This window comes from Rutidosis leptorrhynchoides, chromosome 1, assembly GCF_046630445.1.
Source record: "Rutidosis leptorrhynchoides isolate AG116_Rl617_1_P2 chromosome 1, CSIRO_AGI_Rlap_v1, whole genome shotgun sequence".
Classification (NCBI taxonomy): domain Eukaryota; kingdom Viridiplantae; phylum Streptophyta; class Magnoliopsida; order Asterales; family Asteraceae; genus Rutidosis; species Rutidosis leptorrhynchoides.
In genome coordinates this window covers 131,400,249-131,424,243 of record NC_092333.1, presented here as the reverse complement: position 1 = coordinate 131,424,243, position 23,995 = coordinate 131,400,249, and positions in this window count along the sequence as shown.

The following is a 23,995-nucleotide window of genomic DNA, read 5'->3' as shown; positions in this document are numbered from 1 at the left end:
AAAATCCGGCACGAAAATTCTATATAAAGAAGATTCAAAATATTATGTATACTTGTGTGCTCTTACATAATATGATAACCGAAAACAATGGCTGTGCATTTTGTGGACTTGAAGAAGAATATCCGCCAGCGCGCCGTCCACGACAATTAAACCTTCACGAACGACTTTAACTACATATGCGAATGGATAAAGAACTAAGACATAAAAGCAGTCAACATTTTCTTAGAGATAATCTTATCAAACATATTTGGAGTCTTCCACCGAACCATCGCATTCGCTATGACTCGACTGTCGGACCTTCAAACGTTCCCGAACATGTCAATGATGATGAAGAAGTTGTTGAAGAATATGATGAAGAAGACGAGGATGAAGAATTTGAAGATGAAGATTGCGACGAAGATTAGTTTATAATCCGAATGTAATGTTTTTTATTTCTAATGTAATGTTATTTTAATAAACTTTAAATGTAATGTTTTTTATTTTTAATGTAATCTTATTTTGAAACAGCACTTTTATTCAACACACAAACGGTTACATTTTTTAAACTAGAACCAAATTAAACGGTTACAAACATCGATTACTTAATTCAGTAGATTTCCCCAAAATAACGACCATCTGTGTCGTACTCTGGAGCCGCCGGTTCATCATTTTCTTCTTCAGCTGCTTCATCGAGGTAACGCCAACCCAATGTCTCTTCATCTTCAAGAACCAAATACAACGTAATGCGGTTTAGACGATCTTCAAGGGTATCTTTTTTCCCGTACCATTGATCATCGGTACGAAGATAGCTTGCCTTTAAATCCGGATCACAATCGTCTTCAAAAAACAGCACATCCGTGTATTCACACGGAACATTTGCCTTCAAAAAGGATAGCAGATCTTGTAAACCAACGTCACGAACATCGCTTCCTTCAAATTACATTTTTTTTACCGAACTTGTAGAGCTTCATTTCCTTCCGGAAATCACCTCCGTAATGAACGTCATATGCAACAATCATTGGGAGAATTGTTTTCATTTTGACTGATTTGAAGTGTTTTGATTTTGAGTTGAGAAGTAAAGTGTGTGAAAAGATTTGAGTTAGTGGGTGTATTTATATAAGAGAAAAACTAGCTGTTTTTTAAAAAAAAAAAAATTTAAAAAATATAATGGTCGGTTATATAGCCGTTATATTTGAATTTTAAAAAATAAATTTAGTAATATTAATAATATTATTAATAAAGAAATAAGAAATTAATTATAAAATAAAATATTGATGTCGGCAATGTGGTTGGTGTGATGGTTGTTAGTGAATGTGGTTGGAAGAAGCTGCTGAGGTGGTGCTGATGTGGCACAGTGTGGTTGAAAAAGTAGTGTGATGGTTGAGGGTAGTCTTAGTAGTTATTTCATTAGTTCATTACCATGTATTCAATACTCTCAATTTAAAGGGTAATGCTTCGTTACTCACTAAATACGTAGTAGTATTTATTCCTTTCCTTGTAACCTACCAAGTCTAGTTAATTATTATCATTGCCATTTTCTACCTTTTAATACTCTCAATCAAGCAAATCCTTACTAATGCCACACATGGTATATAAATATCCACTAAAATGTACGGAGATTAAACTTCAAAGGAGAACACTCTAAATGACTAACTTCAGAAACTTTTTAGTATATAAGGATTAATATCCACTAAAATGTTCAAAAGAGAACACTCTAAATGACTAACTTCAGGAACTTTTTTAGTATATAAGGATTGAAACTTTTTAGTATATAAGGATTAATATTCACTATAATGTTCAAAAGAAAACACTCTAAACGGCTAACTTCGGAAACTTTTTTAGTATATAAGGATTAATAATAGTACATATAATGTTGATAAACATAGTTTTTTCTTACATATAAAAAGAAATTTGACAGGGATGTGCTACATCCCAAGCCAAGGAATGCTTAAATTACACAAGCAAAAATGACATTAATTAAGAGTTTTAAGATCTTAAAAATCCAAATTAATGATAGTTTATTTATTTTTTATTATAGTACGTGCTACTAATAATTTACTGTATAATTTATTTGACGGAAGAAAGAAACCAAATACTCAATTACAATAAGTTTAGCACTGATGGTACAAATAAAATAAGTAGTCAATTAGATTAGAAAAAATATAATATGTGCGCCTTATATATTAGATTAAATAAATTCGGTTCAAAATGTGCCAGATCAAAATTGCACTACATATAAGCCGTCATTTCGTCTGATAAGCGTTAAACTCAACCGCTAACCATTCAGTTCGATAAATATTAAGCTTGTCCAATACACCCTCAGCTCGTTCGATAAGCCTTAAAATTGTCCGATAGTCCTTAAGCTCGTCCGATATAAATACTGTGTGAAGTGGTCAAGCTACAAGTGTGAAGGGTCAAGCTTTCAGGAAGCCGCCACCACCACCCGACCGAAGTTCTTCAAATACTAATGTCTGACTGTGTATTAATGACTTGACTGTTGAGTGTAGAGACCCGTCCTAATTCATCCGGACGAAGTCCATATCGATTATAAACGATTCACAACAGTTGATTACATCGCGAGGTACTTGACCTCTATATGATACATTTTACAAACATTGCATTCATTTTTAAAAAGACAATTTTTCAATACATCGAAAGTTGACGGCATGCATACCATTTCATAATATATTTAACTATAATTGACTTAATAATAATCTTGATGAACTCAACGACTCGAATGCAACGTCTTTTGAAATATGTCATGAATGACTCCAAGTAATATCTCTAAGATGAGCAAATGCACAGCGGAAGATTTCTTTCATACCTGAGAATAAACATGATTTAAAGTGTCAACCAAAAGGTTGGTGAGTTCATTAGTTTAACATAAATAATCATTGCCATCATTTTAGTAGACCACAAGATTTTCATTTCTCATAAAAATACGTCCCATGCATAGAGACAAAAATCATTCATATGGATTGAACACCTGGTAACCGACGTTAACTTAATGCATAGAATATCCCCAAAACAGAACCTCTCGTCTGTATAATAATCTCGAAGTACTAAAGCATTCGTACCCCGAATGGGACTTGTCAAGGTCCATAGATCTATCTTTAGGATTCGCGTCAATCAGGGGCCATTTCCCTAAATTCTTAGGTTACCAGACTTGAAGGGCGATATTCGGTTTAATAATCCAACCATATAATGTAGTTTTGATTACTTGTGTCTATTTCGTCAAACATTTATAAAAGTTGCACATGCATTCTCAGCTCGAAAATATATATTGGAAAAGCATTTAAAAATGGAGCAAATGAAACTCACCATACTGTATTTTGTAATAAAAATACATATGACGTCATTTAACAAGTGTAAGGTTGGCCTCGGATTCACGAACCTATATTATTCATATATATTAACACATATCACATTTAATCGACTAAGTTTATTTGTTTTATATAATGTATTAAGATTAATATATATATATATATATGATTATATTAAGATATATTTTTATATAACTATTACTTTATTTGGTAAAATAATATTTATAATAGAAATTTGAAATATTTTTATAAAAATAAGGATACTAATAATAATAAGAATAAATAATAGTAGTGTTAGTAAAAATGATGATAATAATATATAAAAATCTTGATAATGATAATAATAATAATAATAATAATAATAATAATAATAATAATAACAATAATAATAATAATAATAATAATATTAATGATAATAATAAAATAATAATTTTACTAATACTGTTAATCTTAATAAGATGACCAATTTTAAGTTCTAATAATGATGATACTAATAATAATGATAATGATAATGATAATAATAACAACAAAAATAATAAATGTGCTACCTTAATGAAACAAGCTCCAAAAAGGAAAAATAACTGCCCATGCCCGGGTTTGAACCCGAGACCACTCGCTTGCCATACCAACTTCTAAACCATTTAACCATTTAACACTTTCTGTTTTAGCTCGTAATGAAATCAATATAACCCTTAACATGTCTGTTTCTCTTCTCCTCATTATTCTAAAAAGAAATGCCATGGTCCAGGCTCGAACCCGAGACCTCTCGATAACCCGAATACTCCTTAAGCCACTCGACTACTTCTGTTTTTCTGAAATTATATGAACCTGATATCTATTTAACCCATATTTCCGTTTCTTTCTTCTTTTATAACATCATCTATTATTTCCATAAACATCTATCATGATCCCAATCACCTTTCATGATCATAATCATCTCTTACATAAAATCATAATCAAAATTTTCATCTATATTTATATAGTCGCGTTCATCTTCAATACACATCATCACCATCTTAATACATCATTTAATCGACATCCTCCTCATCCTTTTCATCATATAATAATCTCACGGTCTCGTAAATCATTTAAGTGATTAAACCAAACGGTACTTGTTTGCACATTGATATTCAATATGTAATTAAAATAAATGAGAGTTGAAACAAAAAGGTTGTCTAGTTGCTTTTGTAATTGACGAGATGAGACTCACAATAAACAATTTATAACTGGTCCCCACTAGTCTATATATGTCGGCAACTAGTTCCAAACCCATTTCATCTACATTCCATCGAAAATGAATAAACAATTAAATCCATTATCATAACTTTAATGTGGGTTCAGTTTGTAGCATAAAACAAGAGAGATTAGTAGGATGTGGGTCACGAAACAAACAACAAAAAAATATCGCTGTACATTTACGAAACCAGTTGGATTTTATTAGGTTTGTGGGGTTCGGTTCTATCTAGAAGTATTAAAGAAACAAGAACAAGCAAAGGGTTGTGGGATTCCTAATTGAGTGAGTGTCGGTCACAAGGGAAAGAAAAAGATAGAACACTCATCCTTTCCTTTATAAAGCTTTTAATATTATTTCAATATTTATGTAGTTCGTTGTGAAAGTTTGGAAGAGGAGAAAAAAATAATTTATGCAGTTCCACAATACTGCAAACAGAAGTGATAGAGAAAAGAAAGAAAAAAAACTGTGTTTGTTGGTGGTTAAAAGAAACAGAAGATAGCAGCGTAGCAGCAGGCTATAAAGTTGTGGGTTTTTGATAGAAGGTGGTGGTTTATGTGGGTTTGTTGCTGGTGATGGGTGTCAGATGAGAGGTGTGGTGGTTCCCGGATAAAGGAGAAGATGGTGGCGGTTTAAGTGATGGTTGTATGGTGATTGATGATTTGGTGTGGTGATAGTAACAAGGGAGAACACAAAGGAGATGGTTCGTTTGATGACCAAGGAATGAAGAAGAAAGAAGGTGAAGAGAAGTGTTTGTAGTGTTGAATGAAAATCTCTAACTCTCTCCCTCTATGGGCTTTGTATATGTAAGTATATGTGTATAAATTGTATAATTGAGATAGTACCTATGATATGATCGATTCTTGTTTGGTATAGACAATTTGATTCCACTTTTCACTTACTCAGACAGGAACAAAAATGTACAGCTCGATCGTGAAGGCTAACAAAATTTGTGTTTACTCGATTAGTTTTTTGCAGTGAAGATTTGATGGATAACAAATTGCAGACAGGAAGTACGAGTAGTATGTAGCAGATGAAGAAAAAAATTAAAGCAGATATCTTAATTCAACAGAATCGTACGAATTGAAGACTTTGATATCTTACACCTTTGTTTCATATAATTTGGAATCAATTTGCAACAGAAAGAAAAAGATATGTAACAGAATACAGATTTTTCTGTGTTTGTATATGAAGTATATATATATATATATATATATATATATATATATATATATATATATATATATATATATATATATATATATATACATATATATATATATATATACATATATATACATATATATATATATATATTAAACTGTGTTTACACATATACGTATATATCTGTATAAATATTTGTATATATGTGTGTAACCGTATTATGTATATATATTTATATATAACTGTATATATATATATATTGGTATTCATATATCTGTTTTTATATTTTTATTTGAATTTCTCTAATTTTTATATATATTTTTATTTATAGATTATAATTAATCCTTTAATAAATATAATTATATTAATAATACTCTTAATATTATAACTAATAGTAATACAAGTATAGTAGTACTAATAATACTATTATTACTAATGATAATGATAGTAATTACTATAAAATGTACAATAATAATATTATTAATAACGATATTACAAATTATAATACTATGTCAATTTATATATATCAACTTTCATATCCATATACTATCTACTGATAATAATAATATTTCAAACACTGATTTTTTAATACAGATCATAATAATAACAATATTAATATTATTATTGGTACCATTAATATTATTAGTTACAAATTTATATTTTTATTAATGATAATAATAATATTATCAATATAACAACTTATAATTATCGAATTTCATATTTATATACTTTATATAATAATATTAATGATACAAATATTAAAATAAAATAATGATAATAATATTAACCTAGCAATTATAATTTCAACTTGTAGTTACATATATTATATTACATATTATTAGTTATGTAATATTCATATAACATATTAACAATATACATTGTATATTATTTATGTACAAAAATCATATATATATATATATATATATATATATATATATATATATATATATATATATATATATATATATATATATATATATATATATATATATATATATATATATATATATATATATATATATATATATATATGTGTTCACATATTTATTTACAACAATTATTCGTGAATCGTCGAGCACGGTCAAAGGTAATTGATTACATGAATATAGTTTCAAAATTTTTGAGACTCAGTATTACAAACTTTGCTTATCGTGTCAAAAATATAATATCGTATCGAGAGTTTGGTTTAAAATTAGTCGAAAATTTCCGGGTCATTACAGTACCTACCCGTTAAAGAAATTTCGCCCCGAAATTTGAGTGAGGTCGTCATGGTTAACAATAAATATGTTTTCCTGACGAATATGAGTTGATAAATTTAGTTTTATCATCATTGAGTAATATGGATAAAAATAATTCGATTATTCGAAGAGTACGAATGAAGCTATCACCAAAGAGTGAAATAGGAAAGTAAAGATTCATCTTAACTTTTGACAGAGTCAGGGTTGAATTCCGGAATTCAAGAGATTTAAAGAAAATCTTCGAAATCTAAGAGATTTGATTCTTCGGCGAATAAGGAAATTAAGATCTCTATAATTACATACGGTGATCTGCCTTGATTACTCTGTCTGATATTTCCATTATAAATTAAGCTCTTTCGTTCCATTATTCTCACCATTCCTATACTTTCTTTCTTAGTTCATACATCCAAAATATTGTGAAAATGCTTAGTCCAGTTCTAATCCCTAATATTTTCCTAATTATTATTTCTGTCATCCCTCTTTTCAATCTTCCATCAGAAGAATTTGTTTACTTCTACTATTACCTTGGGGTGATACTATTCTTAATTATACCGTGTCTTTATATTGCTATTCGTATTAATATTCATGGTTTGTAATTTCTGCGTTGTTGTTGGATTTTATATCTTCCCTTATATTTCAATGTCCCTGCTTTTGTCTCCTATAATTATTGTCATCCACAGTTAATGCGCTCTCTTATTTGCTGCAATTTATACCCCCTTTCTATTTCGGAGCTTCATGCTTTTGTTTACTTTTCGCAAGTAATGGTCCAGAATTCATAGGTATGGAGTTTCGAATTATCATAATATACAAGGTAGAAAGGAATGGTAGTAGCACGATTTGTTTTTTCAAATTACCTGAATCACTGAGAATAGAACTATCAAGAATATATTTTCTTGATATGTTCAGAAGTTAAGCAGAATGAAAGAGTTATGTAATATGGCACATGATGACGTTATGATCTGTGAATCATCACATCCCATTAGAAACTCAGCATGACTTACTGTAATATAATCACGTTGATCAAGTGTCATTATATTATATTAACTCATGCATCAATTCCCAACATTACTTCAATAACATTCATATTTTAAGCTCGAAAGTTTACAGAATATAGAAACTAACAGTTTCTATATGATGTAACAGTGATATCGCGAAGAGATAAATAATTTCAGACGATAATATTTATGAAAATATCTTCAGAAATATCGAAGATATTTATGATGATATTTTGGAATTTCTAAGTTCGATGGTTGATGAAGAAAGATTTTTCGCAAGATTTTAACATGACCTCGGAGCAAGATATTCTCTAAAGATTTCATCGGATCCAGAATTACCTGGATCCTTTGAATATAAGATTTGGTCCTTGTATTTGTCCTTGGTCTCCTTCATGGGTAGCTCAATCTGTTTTTCAATACCAAATTTTCTATCGAGCGTTCCTAACACTCCTTTCTTTATCATCAAACTTTTGGCCGTTTAGACCATCTACCATTTTTCTGTTTCCTCTGCATTTAATGCTATGGTATCTGAATCATCGGTTATTAATCCGAGGTGGTTTCAAGAGAATTGTGTTTTTAGATGATTAAACGCTGATGGTAATATGGTGGAATATGAAAGGTTCCCCGGTAACATTAAAAGAGCACGCGTATATAACAAGGTTATAATAAGGTTGTTTCGAACGAAAAGTCGAAGTTGTCTTGCTGGAGCTGTGACAAAATTGGCTATTTTGAAGAAGAACTGCAAAGTTATTTTGGGTAATAATAACACTAAAGGAATTAGCACAGCTATGTGTTAAACGTTTACTCAGTTTCCGAGAGTTTTTCAGGTGCATAACTATATGCATAAATCTTTTCTTTCGTGGATGAAGTGCGGTTGATTCATCCTATCGATTGAGGTGTTTTCAAGATTCATGAAAGGTTTGAACGCAGATTGTAATCGTCAGGATACAAATGAGGTTTAAGATGAAATCAAGTGGCAAACTTGAAGAATTGTTTAGTTTCATATATTATAATCAATATTTTAATTCATTTTAATTGTCCAATGTCATTAGTCCACAACCGATAGTCCACAGTTAACAGTTCAATAATTCACATATAGTTTAATATATAATATTCAAATTAATTAATACGTATCTTGACTCATATTCGTCTCAGACTCGATCACAACTCAAACTATATATATTATTGTAGAATCAACCTCAACCCTGTATAGCTAACTTCCGCATTACTGCATATAGAGTGTCTATGGTTATTCCAAATAATATATATAGATGGGTCGATATGATATGTCAAAACCTTGTATACATGTCCCGATATTTAAAGTGTGTAAAATAAATAACAGAAATTAAATGACGATAAATAAAGTGCGTAAAATAAATAACAGAAATTAAATGACGATAAATAAAATTGCGATAATTAAATTGCGATAAATAAACTGTGATAAATAAAATGTAATCAGTTAGCTAGGAACAGTTAGCTAGGAACTGTTAGCGTGGATTCTTAACAAAATTTCAATTAGTTAATTCGTTTGTTTCTAACATATTTTATTTTGTCCAATGTTTTCTTCATTATGCCACTTGTTGGATTCTGGTAAGTCAAAATCCAAATATGAATTTGAATGAAAATGGTTATTCTGTGGTGAACGGATTCGTATATCTGTGGATGTAAGTAGGATAGTGAATGACTGTTGAATCAGATTCGAAGATTGTACAGTGTAACTTATTAATGTGAAATCTAAATATTCCTCGGGTATTACCTACCCGTTAAAATATTTTCACCATTAACAGTTTGTACAAAAGAATTTTTAATTACAATCTTTATGAAAATATATACATATATATTTTCTTCAGATGTAATCATGGATTTAATGAGTCAATATGATATTAAACTCATTTGATCTACCGTTAAAACAAGAATATATAATCTCTAAAACATTAGAGATTACATAATCGTCATGTCGAACGAAGATAAATGTTGTAGAAAGTCATGTAGATCGATGATTATGCTCGAGGTATAGATTGAGATGTTGAGGCATGTGATGTTGAAACTTGGGTTTTTACTGATGGTACTGTTGGTGCCGGTGATGTTGTTGAATCTGGTAAATTTTGCACCATATTCTCCAAATTTATTTCTCGAGCGCGAAGTTTGTTGACTTCTTCTATTATTCCAGGATGAATGTCGGTTGGAACGAGCGAATGAATAAGGTTTAGAATCTGAGATATTATGTAATCATGACGAGATATTCGAGAAATGAGGGTGAAAATGATATTTCGGACTAGTTCGCCGGTAAGTGCTTCAGGTTCTTTACCAAGAGGTGAATTCGGTTGTTGGAAAGGATCGCCTTCTTCGCGTCTCCATTGATTAAGTTGGCTACGAACCCATCAGATGAATTAGTTAATTCATTCTGGTGACACTGCTTTTGGAGCTTAGGTGAAACTCCATATCGGAATAGCTGTCGGAATCCGAGGAATTCGAACTGGTTGAGGGATTCATCTCGTACGATTAGATGAAAGATTTTCGATAAGAAACAGATTATAGGATGTAGATTAGTACCCTGCAATACATAATTTACAAATGCATATATAATACTAAAATCCCATAAGTTACGGAGGAATCTAAGGAAGCTGTCAGGCAAAGGTAACAATAACAGATACGCTAGGATATAAATTTATCTATACACTGACTATCCAATAGAGGCAGTAAAACATGTCTAGACTAAGAATGATAAGCAAGTGATTCTCTAAGAATGATAAGCAGGTAATTTTTGACACGAAATGATAAGCAAAACTTTTGACATGCAGACACAGTCGAAGTCCAGACTCACTAATGCATCCTAACGACTATCAGTTAGATACACTAATGCAAGACCTGGTTCGCTAAGACCACCGCTCTGATACCAACTGTAGAGACCCGTACTAATCCATCCGGATGAAGTCCATATCGATTATAAACGATTCAAAATAGTTGATTACATTCCGAGGTACTTGACCTCTATATGATACATTTTACAAACATTGCATTCATTTTTAAAAAGACAATTTTTCAATACATCGAAAGTTGACGGCATGCATACCATTTCATAATATATCTAACTATAATTGACTTAATAATAATCTTGATGAACTCAACGACTCGAATGCAACGTCTTTTGAAATATGTCATGAATGACTCCAAGTAATATCTCTAAGATGAGCAAATGCACAGCGGAAGATTTCTTTCATACCTGAGAATAAACATGCTTTAAAGTGTCAATCAAAATGTTGGTGAGTTCATTAGTTTAACATAAATAATCATTTCCATCATTTTAATAAACCACAAGATTTTCATTTCTCATAAAAATACGTCCCATGCATAGAGACAAAAATCATTCATATGGATTGAACACCTGGTAATCGACGTTAACTTAATGCATAGAATATCCCTAAAACAGAACCTCTCGTCTGTATAATAATCTCGAAGTACTAAAGCATTCGTACTCCGAATGGGACTTGTCAAGGTCCATAGATCTATCTTTAGGATTCGCGTCAATCAGGGGCCATTTCCCTAAATTCTTAGGTTACCAGACTTGAAGGGCGATATTCGGTTTAATAATCCAACCATATAATGTAGTTTTGATTACTTGTATCTATTTCGTCAAACATTTATAAAAGTTGCGCATGCATTCTCAGCCCAAAAATATATATTGGAAAAGCATTTAAAAAGGGAGCAAATGAAACTCACCATACTGTATTTTGTAGTAAAAATACATATGACGTCATTTAACAAGTGTAAGGTTGGCCTCGAATTCACGAACCTATATTATTCATATATATTAACACATATCACATTTAATCGACTAAGTTTATTTATTTTATATAATGTATTAAGATTAATATATATATATATATATATATATATATATATATATATATATATATATATATATATATATATATATATATATATGATTATATTAAGATATGTTTTTATATAACTATTACTTTATTTGGTAAAATAATATTTATAATAGAAATTTGAAATATTTTATAAAAATAAGGATACTAATAATAATAATAAATAATAGTAGTGTTAGTAAAAATGATGATAATAATATATAAAAATCTTGATAATAATAATAATAATAATAATAATAATAATAATAATAATAATAATAATAATAATAATATTAATGATAATAATAATAAAATAATAATTTTACTAATACTGTTAATCTTAATAAGATGACCAATTTTAATTACTAATAATGATGATACTAATAATAATGATAATGATAATAATAACAACAAAAATAATAAATGTGCTACCTTAATGAAACAAGCTCCAAAAAGGAAAAATAACTGCCCATGCTCGGGTTTGAACCCGAGACCACTCGCTTGCCATACCAACTTCTAAACCATTTAACAATTTCTGTTTTAGCTCCTAATGAAATCAATATAACCCTTAACATGTCTGTTTCTCTTCTCCTCATTTTTCTAAAAAGAAATGCCATGGTCCAGGCTCGAACCCGAGACCTCTCGATAACCCGAATACTCCTTAAACCACTCGACTACTTCTGTTTTTCTGAAATTATATGAACCTGATATCTATTTAACCTATATTTCTGTTTCTTTCTTCTTCTATAACATCATCTATTATTTCCATAAACATCTATCATGATCCCAATCACCTTTCATGATCATAATCATCTCTTACATAAAATCATAATCAAAATTTTCATCTATATTTATATAGTCGCGTTCATCTTCAATACACATCATCACCATCTTAATACATCATCTAATGGACATCCTCCTCATCCTTTTCATCATATAATACTCTCACGGTCTCGTAAATAATTTAAGTGATTAAACCAAACGGTACTTGTTTGCACATTGCTATTCAATATGTAATTAAAATAAATGAGAGTTGAAACAAAAAGGTTGTCTAGTTGCTTTTGTAATTGACGAGATGAGACTCACAATAAACAATTTATAACTCGTCCCCACTAGTCTATATATGTCGGCAACTAGTTCCAAACACATTTCATCTACATTCCATCGAAAATGAATAAACAATTAAATCCATTATCGTAACTTTAATGTGGGTTCGGTTTGTAGCATAAAACAAGAGAGATTAGTGGGATGTGGGTCACGAAACAAACAACAAAAAAATATCGTTGTACATTTACGAAACCAGTTGGATTTTATTTGTGGGGTTCGGTTCTATCCAGAAGTATTAAAGAAACAACAACAAGCAAAGGGTTGTGGGATTCCTAATTGAGTGAGTGTCGGTCACAATGGAAAGAAAAAGATAGAACACTCATCCTTTCCTTTATAAAGCTTTTAATATTATTTCAATATTTATGTAGTTCGTTGTGAAAGTTTGGAAGAGGAGAAAAAAAATAATTTATGCAGTTCCACAATACTGCAAACAGAAGTGATCGAGAAAAGAAAGAAAAAAAAAATGTGTTTGTTGGTGGTTAAAAGAAACAAAAAATAGCAGCGTAGCAGCAGGCTATAAAGTTGTGGGTTTTTGGTAGAAGGTGGCGGTTTATGTGGGTTTGTTGCTGGTGATGGGTCTCAGATGAGAGGTGTGGTGGTTCCCGGATAAAGGAGAAGATGGTGGCGGTTCAAGTGATGGTTGTATGGTGATTGATGATTTGGTGTGGTGATAGTAACAAGGGAGAACATAAAGGAGATGGTTCGTTTGATGACCAAGGAATGAAGAAGAAAGAAGGTGAAGAGAAGTGTTTGTAGTGTTGAATGAAAATCTCTAACTCTCTCCCTCTATGGGCTTTGTATATGTAAGTATATTTGTATAAATTGTATAATTGAGATAGTACCTATGATATGATCGATTCTTGTTTGGTATAGACAATTTGATTCCACTTTTCACTTACTCAGACAGGAACGAAAATGTACAGCTCGATCGTGAAGGCTAACAGAATTTGTGTTTACTCGATTGGCTTTTTGCAGTGAAGATTTGATGGATAACAAATTGCAGACAGGAAGTACGAGTAGTATGTAGCAGATGAAGAAAAAAAATTAAAGCAGATATCTTAATTCAACAGAATCGTACGAATTGAAGACTATGATATCTTACACCTTTGTTTCATATAATTTGGAATCAATTTGCAACAGAAAGAAAAAGATATGTAACAGAATATAGATTTTTCTGTGTTTGTATATGAAGTATATATATATATATATATATATATATATATATATATATATATATATATTAAACTGTGTTTACACATATACGTATATATCTATATAAATATTTGTATATATGTGTGTAACCGTATTATGGATATATATTTATATATAACTATATATATATATATATTGGTATTCATATATCTGTTTTTATATTTTTATTTGAATTTCTCTAATTTTTATATATATTTTTATTTATAGATTATAATTAATCTTTTAATAAATATAATTATATTAATAATACTCTTAATATTATAACTAATAGTAATACAAGTATAGTAGTACTAATAATACTAATATTACTAATGATAATGATAGTAATTACTATAAAATGTACAATAATAATATTATTAATAACGATATTACAAATTATAATACTATGTCAATTTATATATATCAACTTTCACATCCATATACTATCTACTGATAATAATAATAATTCTAACACTGATTTTTTTATACAGATCATAATAATAACAATATTAATATTATTATTGGTTCCATTAATATTATTAGTTACAAATTTATATTTTTATTAATGATAATAATAATATTATCAATATAACAACTTATAATTATCGAATTTCATATTTATATACTTTATATAATAATATTAATGATACAAATTTTAAAATAAAATAATGATAATAATATTAACCTAGCAATTATAATTTCAACTCGTAGTTACATATATTATATTACATATTATTAGTTATGTAATATTCATATAACATATTCACAATATACATTGTATATTATTTATGTACAAAAATCATATATATATATATATATATATATATATATATATATATATATATATATATATATATATATATATATATATATATATATATATATATATATTTGTTCACATATTTATTTACAATAATTGTTCGTGAATCGTCGAGCACGGTCAAAGGTAATTGATTACATGAATATAGTTCCAAAATTTTTGAGACTCAGTATTACAAACTTTGCTTATCGTGTCAAAAATATAATATCGTATCGAGAGTTTGGTTTAAAATTAGTCGAAAATTTCTGGGTCATTACATTGAGACCAACTAATATCACTATATATGCAAATCCATCCATATATAGTAACATAGCACGAAGTTAATTTCACATTGTCATTGTCATTAGAGTTATATCAAAATAAAATTTTATATCACATCACAATCATGTTCATCATCAACCAAATTTTGAAAGATCTCACTGACTTCCTTAGTCTTTTTATCGAAAAAAAAAAATTTCAAAACACAAATCGTGATTTTGGCCCTATTAACCTGTCATTTTCTCTTATGTTTTGTCATGACAAAAAAAAAAACTTCATGAAGAGTTTATTTAGTAGATTTCACTTGTTACAAGCCTCCAATTTCACAAATGTGCTCCAAGGAGTCTTCTATCAACAAAGCAAGACAATGCGGATTTCAGTCATATGGATATGGATGATGTGAAAAATTGATGGATCGAATATAAATGACAATCTATCATCCACGAATATATCCATTTATCACACGAAATACACATACACATAAAAGAATATAAATATTTACTAAAACTTATACATATACGTTTACTTACTCTTATACTATAGTTTACATATCCTACGTTATTTAGTTTTTTTTTTATTATTATCGTCATCTAGCAAATCAAAACACATATATTAATCTTAATATGCATTTTTGTAAAAACTATTTATGGATATGGATAATTTCCATTAACCCGCTTAATCCACAGATATGGATGATGGATGAAATGAAATTAAATAGATATTGATGTGAATATGGATTTTAAAAAATAAATGGATATGTATATGGTTGACATCACCCGATCCATATTCGATCCATTGCCATCTCTAGTCTCGACCCAATCTGACCCAAAAATTTAAGATTATAATGGGTCTCAACCCAACCATACCCAGCCCGACCCGGGTCTCAACCCAACCTGTTCAACCTATTTAAAAGCTAACTCGTTTCGACCCATAACCTGTTTCGATCCAAACCTGTTTGATCATTGACCCAACCCAACCTAACCCAATCCACCCCATTGTTCCTAACTTGTAACATAACCCACCCGTTTGACAGGTTTAATTGTTACTGACTTGTACATTTATAATTGTTACTGACTTGTATGCAATTTTAACTCAAACTCAATGCCACCGTTACCTAGAAAGAAGTATGTGATCCCTTAGACTCATCTTCTTAGACTCAACTACTTAAACTCAACTACTTCAACTAATTTCTACTTGAAGTATTTTGACTCATCATATTCAAAAAAAGGTTTGATTAAAAATCTTTCTAACGGAGTATTGTTTCATCCGGACCTCAGAGCTTGGATTCTTCCTTTTTTTATTTTTTTCTAAAAATCAAGGTACCACTCCATAAATTCCCGGGTTTATTAATTATTGGTGCTATTCAATTGACTTTTTTTTTTTTTTTTTTATCCTTTTTGAATTGAATTTCATTTGTAGCGACGGCATAGTTCCAAAATTGACTACTTAAAAAAAAAATCTAATTATACTCATATATTAATTGTGAATTGTGATTAGGGATGTCAATGGATCAGATGTGGATCGGGTGAGCCTATATCCATACTTACATCCATTTAATTTTTAAAATCCATATCCATATTCATTTAAATATAATTCATCCATCCATATCTGTTGGATGAAGCGGGTAAATGGATATCCGTTGGATGTTAAAGTTTTCTAAAAATATTCCTATTATGAAATGAAATCATCAGAGTATTTTTAACAAAGATATGTTATATATGCAAGATATACGAATTTAATACTGTTCACCCTCACAATCTATATTTTCAATAACATTCTAATAGCTTATAGTGTACGTATATGGATACGTAAATTTAAACAAATATATATCTAAGTAAATATGTATATATTTATATGTATATATGTATATATGTATTTCGGGTGATAAATAGATATATTCATGGATGTGAATTTATCATCCATACCCGATCCACTACTTTTTCACATCATCCATATCCATATCCACTTATGATCCATTTAGATCATCCATATTCATTTAAATGGAGCGGATCGGATGAATATCCGATGGATCGAACATCCATTGCCATCTCTATTGTGATAGAGGTGAATTACGGAGTACTATTTTTACCTCGTCAACTTTAACCTCCATATTTTTTCAGAGGTATTTCGGTAATTAGGATTTTTTTATTAATTTTTTACCTTTAATTTTTTAACATCTTTTTTCCTTTCTCTTTTTAACTTAAAAATCTTTAGTTTTTTAATTTTTTTTTACCCTTTACTTTTTTTTTTACGTTTAATTCACAGATTCAATCACCCCGCAACAAAGCACAGGCTTTTATCCCTCCTTTAAAACAAATCATGTACGATGTGTATATAAATAGATTCTTTTACGTTTATACACATGTGTGGTCTTTTATTTGTTTACCTTCAATATCAATATCAATATCATATCAATAGTACTAAGATTGGTTACTATCTTGCGGACCTCACCCACGCCAACAACTGGCGGAGATAAGAAACAAAGCGCCATTTCCCACACCAGCCAGCCCCTCAACAGCTCTTGACGTCTGACTATGGGCTCCATAGTTTGAATTTTTTTTTTTTTTTTTTTTTTTTTTTTTTTTTTTTGGCAATCTAACATTTAATATTAAAAAAAATGAAACGGTATTGATAGCCTTTGCAAAACTGAAAATAATTTTTATTTAACCTATTTTACCCAACTATAAATACAGCTCATTTCATTCAACAATTTACATAATCATTCTACACAAAAAAAATACCATTTCATCCAACTTTTACGACCATTTCATCTAACTTTACTACCATTTCATCAAACAAAAAAATGTCTCAACCCAGCAACAAAGATTTTTACAACCATATGGATCCGATTATTGTTTCAATTAACATTTATTATGGGGTAAATTTCAGGATCAATTTAAGTCATACGTTAATGGGATGAAAAAGTTTGATGATATTGATGTTAGTGAATTGGATGATATTGATGTTCATGAATTTGATTTACCGAAGTTGCTTGAGTTTCTTCACGAAAAAATACCTTTCGTCCACAACATGGATGTTTTGTATTTCGAAGAAGACACGAAAATGCCGGCTTTCTTGTGTATAATGAAGAATGGTATGATATAATAAAAGGAATCAAAATACGCTCTCAAAGAATTGAGTTGTATATTTTTATATATAGATGAAAGTCCTGAGCGTGATTACAATAGTGATGAGTTTTCAGAATTGAGCCAAGATTCATTTTATTAATTATACAGAGACATTTTTACGACTTTTTTTAATTTATGTAATCGTGTTTTTAAATATGTTTAATTTAATGTATTGTTTTAAAAATTAGTGCAAATATTAATGTAACACCCCGTTTTCTTCATACGTGTCTTAATGTACATAATTAATCGTTAGAGCGTTTTTATTCCCGTTTGCATTTGTGATTGAATGATTTAAAGTTTATTATATAAATATATATATATATATATATATATATATATATATATATATATATATATATATATATATATATATATATATATATATATATATATGCATATATACTTGAAGAATGTAAGCACGTGTAAGTAGATGCATGGTTTAGAAGTGTATTAAGTCGAATGAGACTTTATGGTGTAGTATAAGTGTATATGCGAAGCGTGAATGGGGCGTACGAGCTGGGTTATGACTTTTGAGTTGTAAACCAAAAGCTGGACAAAAATGGGCGTGGAGCCGCGCCGCGGCGGGGACCTCCGCGCCGCGACAATGAACGCATATCAGAATCAGGCCCCAGATTAAACAGCTCGAAATTCTTGTTAATTGTCGCGCTGCGACAAAAGGGGTCGCGCCGCGACCCTACTGGTATGCTGAATCGTTTTTCTGATTTAAAAAGGAGTGGTTTGAGGGTATTTCCGTCTTTTTGCTTGTGGACCAGATTTGTGGCTCAAATATCAGCCACTTATCTCATATAATTCATTTTCTTTTCTCTTTTCTTTCCATTTTCTCTTTCAAAACACAAAACCCATTTAGATTTAAAGTGAGATTCGAAGGTAAAGACTTGCGATTCGATCTTTGGAGCAAGAAGTAAATTTGTTCTCCTCGTTCTTAGCTACGACCTAATAGTGTTGGTAAGTCTTAACTCCATGTTTTGAGTTTTAGCTAATTTATGGCTAGGGTTTGGTCAATTGAGACTTGTAAGACCCATTTGGGGACTTAATGGGTGAATTTGGGTTAATTAGATGCAAGGGAACCCAAATGGTGTTAATCTAGGGCTTGGTCATGAATATTGGGAATTGCAAGTGTTAATTGTGTTGTTAGTCACTAATACACTTGTAAAATGATGAAAGATTGTTAATGGGTTAAGTTTGACCAAAACTTGTAAAACTAAATGTTAAAATGGGTCAAATGGGTAATGGTTAATCTAGTTGGGTAAGATGAGTATGAAATACCTATAAAGTGTGTTAGTTGGTGTTAGTAGACCTTAATCACTAGCTTTTAATGATTTATGGTGACGCTTGACCTTAAATGGGCAATGTTGGTATAAATGAATCATTTAATGCAATCGGGTCATTAAATGCCCAAGTGTTAAATGTTGATGGTTAGTCTAACTAGGTTGTGTTTTGAATGTGTACTTAATGTATTAGGTACTTGCTTTGAAGCTTAAGGAAGTGTTTAATCACCACCGGCGTGACAAGGTGAGTGGAATAATTATATGCGTAGGTATATAATGTATTTATTTGTTGTAGCGTGAGATGTGAAGTGTCGAAGTGCTAAGACACCACGTTTCACATGACGAGTGAAGTGTCGAGGTGTTAAGACGCCACTCGGGGTGAAGCATCGAGGTGTTAAGATGCCACCCTAAGTAATTGACAGGTGAAGCATCGAGGTGTTAAGATGTCACCTAGTAGTGAAGTGTCGAGGTGTTAAGGCACCACTCCGTAAAATAAGGGGTGAAGCATCGAGGTGTTAAGATGCCACCCGAGGGTTTAGTGATACGAGGTGTTAAGTACACTAACGGATGTTATAAACACCGATGGCCTTTCGCGAGCGCCATTCCCTTGTACGATTGGTTAACCAAGGTTATTGTGTTGTAGCGTAAGCATGTTATATATATATATATATATATATATATATATATATATATATATATATATATATATATATATATATATATATATATATATATATATATGCTATTGTTATGCTAGCTTGGGGCATTGGAGGTTAATAGCTTTGTATTGAGGTAGTAAGCAAATTGTGTTGCTAGTATGTATGCGGTATGTGTGTAAGTGTTTGCAAGTAGGTACATTATATATGTATGTGTATAATTATTGCATTCACTAAGCGTTTTACTTACCCTCTCGTTGTTTACCTTTTTAGGCTCCAGCTTGGATAAAGGCAAGGGTATTCGATTGGATTAGTGGCCTCCCGCTTTGTTTTAATAGGGGATGCTTTGGATGAAGCTTTTGGAAGTCGACCTAGTGTTACGGGTAGTTTAGCCCCAAACCATGCTCAAGTGTCGTTTGGATTAAAACTATCATTTTGAATGGGTCGAACTTGTGTTACACTTGTTAAGGGCCTTTGTGCCGTTTGTAAACATTAAACTTGTGATATTGTTTAAATGGATTATATGTAACCGTTTAATTGGGCGCTAATGGTTAATTAATTAAAAAAAAAAATTTGTCATATTGATTACGGGTTGGGTTGTTTCAAGTGGTATCAGAGCATGGTCTAAGGGATTTAGGCGACTTGAGATAGGTGCCTAGACTTAGACTTTATTGTGTATGCGCTTTATGCGGGACTTGTAGGAGACGGGTCGAACCGGGAATTGGTTAGTGCCTAGGTTTAGGTTGTAGTGACCCGAACTTTTCCATGTTTATATATATTAATTGAGATTGATATTTACATGATTAAATGTTTCCAACATGTTAAGCAATCAAACTTGTTAAGACTTGATTAATTGAAATAGGTTTCATATAGACAATTGACCACCCAAGTTGACCGGTGATTCACGAACGTTAAAACTTGTAAAAACTATACAATGACAGATATATGGTTATATATATAGTTAACATGATTTAATTATAAGTATGTATCTCATTAGGTATTTTAACAATGAGTTATATACATAAAAATGAGACTATTAATTTAAGAAACTCGAAAACGATATATATAACGATTATCGTTATAACAACGTCTTACTAGGTACATATGAATCATATTAAGATATTGATACACTTGGTTAATTATGTTAAATGATAAGTAAATATATTATTAAGTGTATTAACAATGAAATACATATGTAAAAATAAGACTACTAACTTAATGATTTCGAAACGAGACATATATGTAACGATTATCGTTGTAACGACATTTAACTGTATATATATCATACTAAGATATATTATATATCATAATATCATGATAATATAATAATTTAAAATCTCATTTGATATTATAAACATTGGGTTAACAACATTTAACAAGATCGTTAACCTAAAGGTTTCAAAACAACACTTACATGTAACGACTAACGATGACTTAACGACTCAGTTAAAATGTATATACATGTAGTGTTTTAATATGTATTTATACACTTTTGAAAGACTTCAATACACTTATCAAAATACTTCTACTTAACAAAAATGCTTACAATTACATCCTCGTTCAGTTTCATCAACAATTCTACTCGTATGCACCCGTATTCGTACTCGTACAATACACAGCTTTTAGATGTATGTACTATTGGTATATACACTCCAATGATCAGCTCTTAGCAGCCCATGTGAGTCACCTAACACATGTGGGAACCATCATTTGGCAACTAGCATGAAATATCTCATAAAATTACAAAAATATGAGTAATCATTCATGACTTATTTACATAAAAACAAAATTACATATCCTTTATATCTAATCCATACACCAACGACCAAAAACACCTACAAACACTTTCATTCTTCAATTTTCTTCATATAATTGATCTCTCTCAAGTTCTATCTTCAAGTTCTAAGTGTTCTTCATAAATTCCAAAAGTTCTAGTTTCATAAAATCAAGAATACTTTCAAGTTTGCTAGCTCACTTCCAATCTTGTAAGGTGATCATCCAACCTCAAGAAATCTTTGTTTCTTACAGTAGCTTATCATTCTAATACAAGGTAATAATCATATTCAAACTTTGGTTCAATTTCTATAACTATAACAATCTTATTTCAAGTGATGATCTTACTTGAACTTGTTTTCGTGTCATGATTCTGCTTCAAGAACTTCGAGCCATCCAAGGATCTGTTGAAGCTAGATCCATTTTTCTATTTTCCAGTAGGTTTATCCAAGGAACTTAAGGTAGTAATGATGATCATAACATCATTCGATTCATACATATAAAGCTATCTTATTCGAAGGTTTAAACTTGTAATCACTAGAACATAGTTTAGTTAATTCTAAACTTGTTCGCAAACAAAAGTTAATCCTTCTAACTTGACTTTTAAAATCAACTAAACACATGTTCTATATCTATATGATATGCTAACTTAATGATTTAAAACCTGGAAACACGAAAAACACCGTAAAACCGGATTTACGCCGTCGTAGTAACACCGCGGGCTGTTTTGGGTTAGTTAATTAAAAACTATGATAAACTTTGATTTAAAAGTTGTTATTCTGAGAAAATGATTTTTATTATGAACATGAAACTATATCCAAAAATTATGGTTAAACTCAAAGTGGAAGTATGTTTTCTAAAATGGTCATCTAGACGTCGTTCTTTCGACTGAAATGACTACCTTTACAAAAACGACTTGTAACTTATTTTTCCGACTATAAACCTATACTTTTTCTGTTTAGATTCATAAAATAGAGTTCAATATGAAACCATAGCAATTTGATTCACTCAAAACGGATTTAAAATGAAGAAGTTATGGGTAAAACAAGATTGGATAATTTTTCTCATTTTAGCTACGTGAAAATTGGTAACAAATCTATTCCAACCATAACTTAATCAACTTGTATTGTATATTATGTAATCTTGAGATACCATAGACACGTATACAATGTTTCGACCTATCATGTCGACACATCTATATATATTTCGGAACAACCATAGACACTCTATATGTGAATGTTGGAGTTAGCTATACAGGGTTGAGGTTGATTCCAAAATATATATAGTTTGAGTTGTGATCAATACTGAGATACGTATACACTGGGTCGTGGATTGATTCAAGATAATATTTATCGATTTATTTCTGTACATCTAACTGTGGACAACTAGTTGTAGGTTATTAACGAGGACAGCTGACTTAATAAACTTAAAACATCAAAATATATTAAAAGTGTTGTAAATATATTTTGAACATACTTTGATATATATGTATATATTGTTATAGGTTCGTGAATCAACCAGTGGCCAAGTCTTACTTCCCGACGAAGTAAAAATCTGTGAAAGTGAGTTATAGTCACACTTTTAAAATCTAATATTTTTGGGATGAGAATACATGCAGGTTTTATAAATGATTTACAAAATAGACACAAGTACGTGAAACTACATTCTATGGTTGAATTATCGAAATCGAATATGCCCCTTTTTATTAAGTCTGGTAATCTAAGAATTAGGGAACAGACACCCTAATTGACGCGAATCCTAAAGATAGATCTATCGGGCCCAACAAGCCCCATCCAAAGTACCGGATGCTTTAGTACTTCGAAATTTATATCATATCCGAAGGGTGTCCCGGAATGATGGGGATATTCTTATATATGCATCTTGTTAATGTCGGTTACCAGGTGTTCACCATATGAATGATTTTTATCTCTATGTATGGGATGTGTATTGAAATAAGAAATCTTGTGGTCT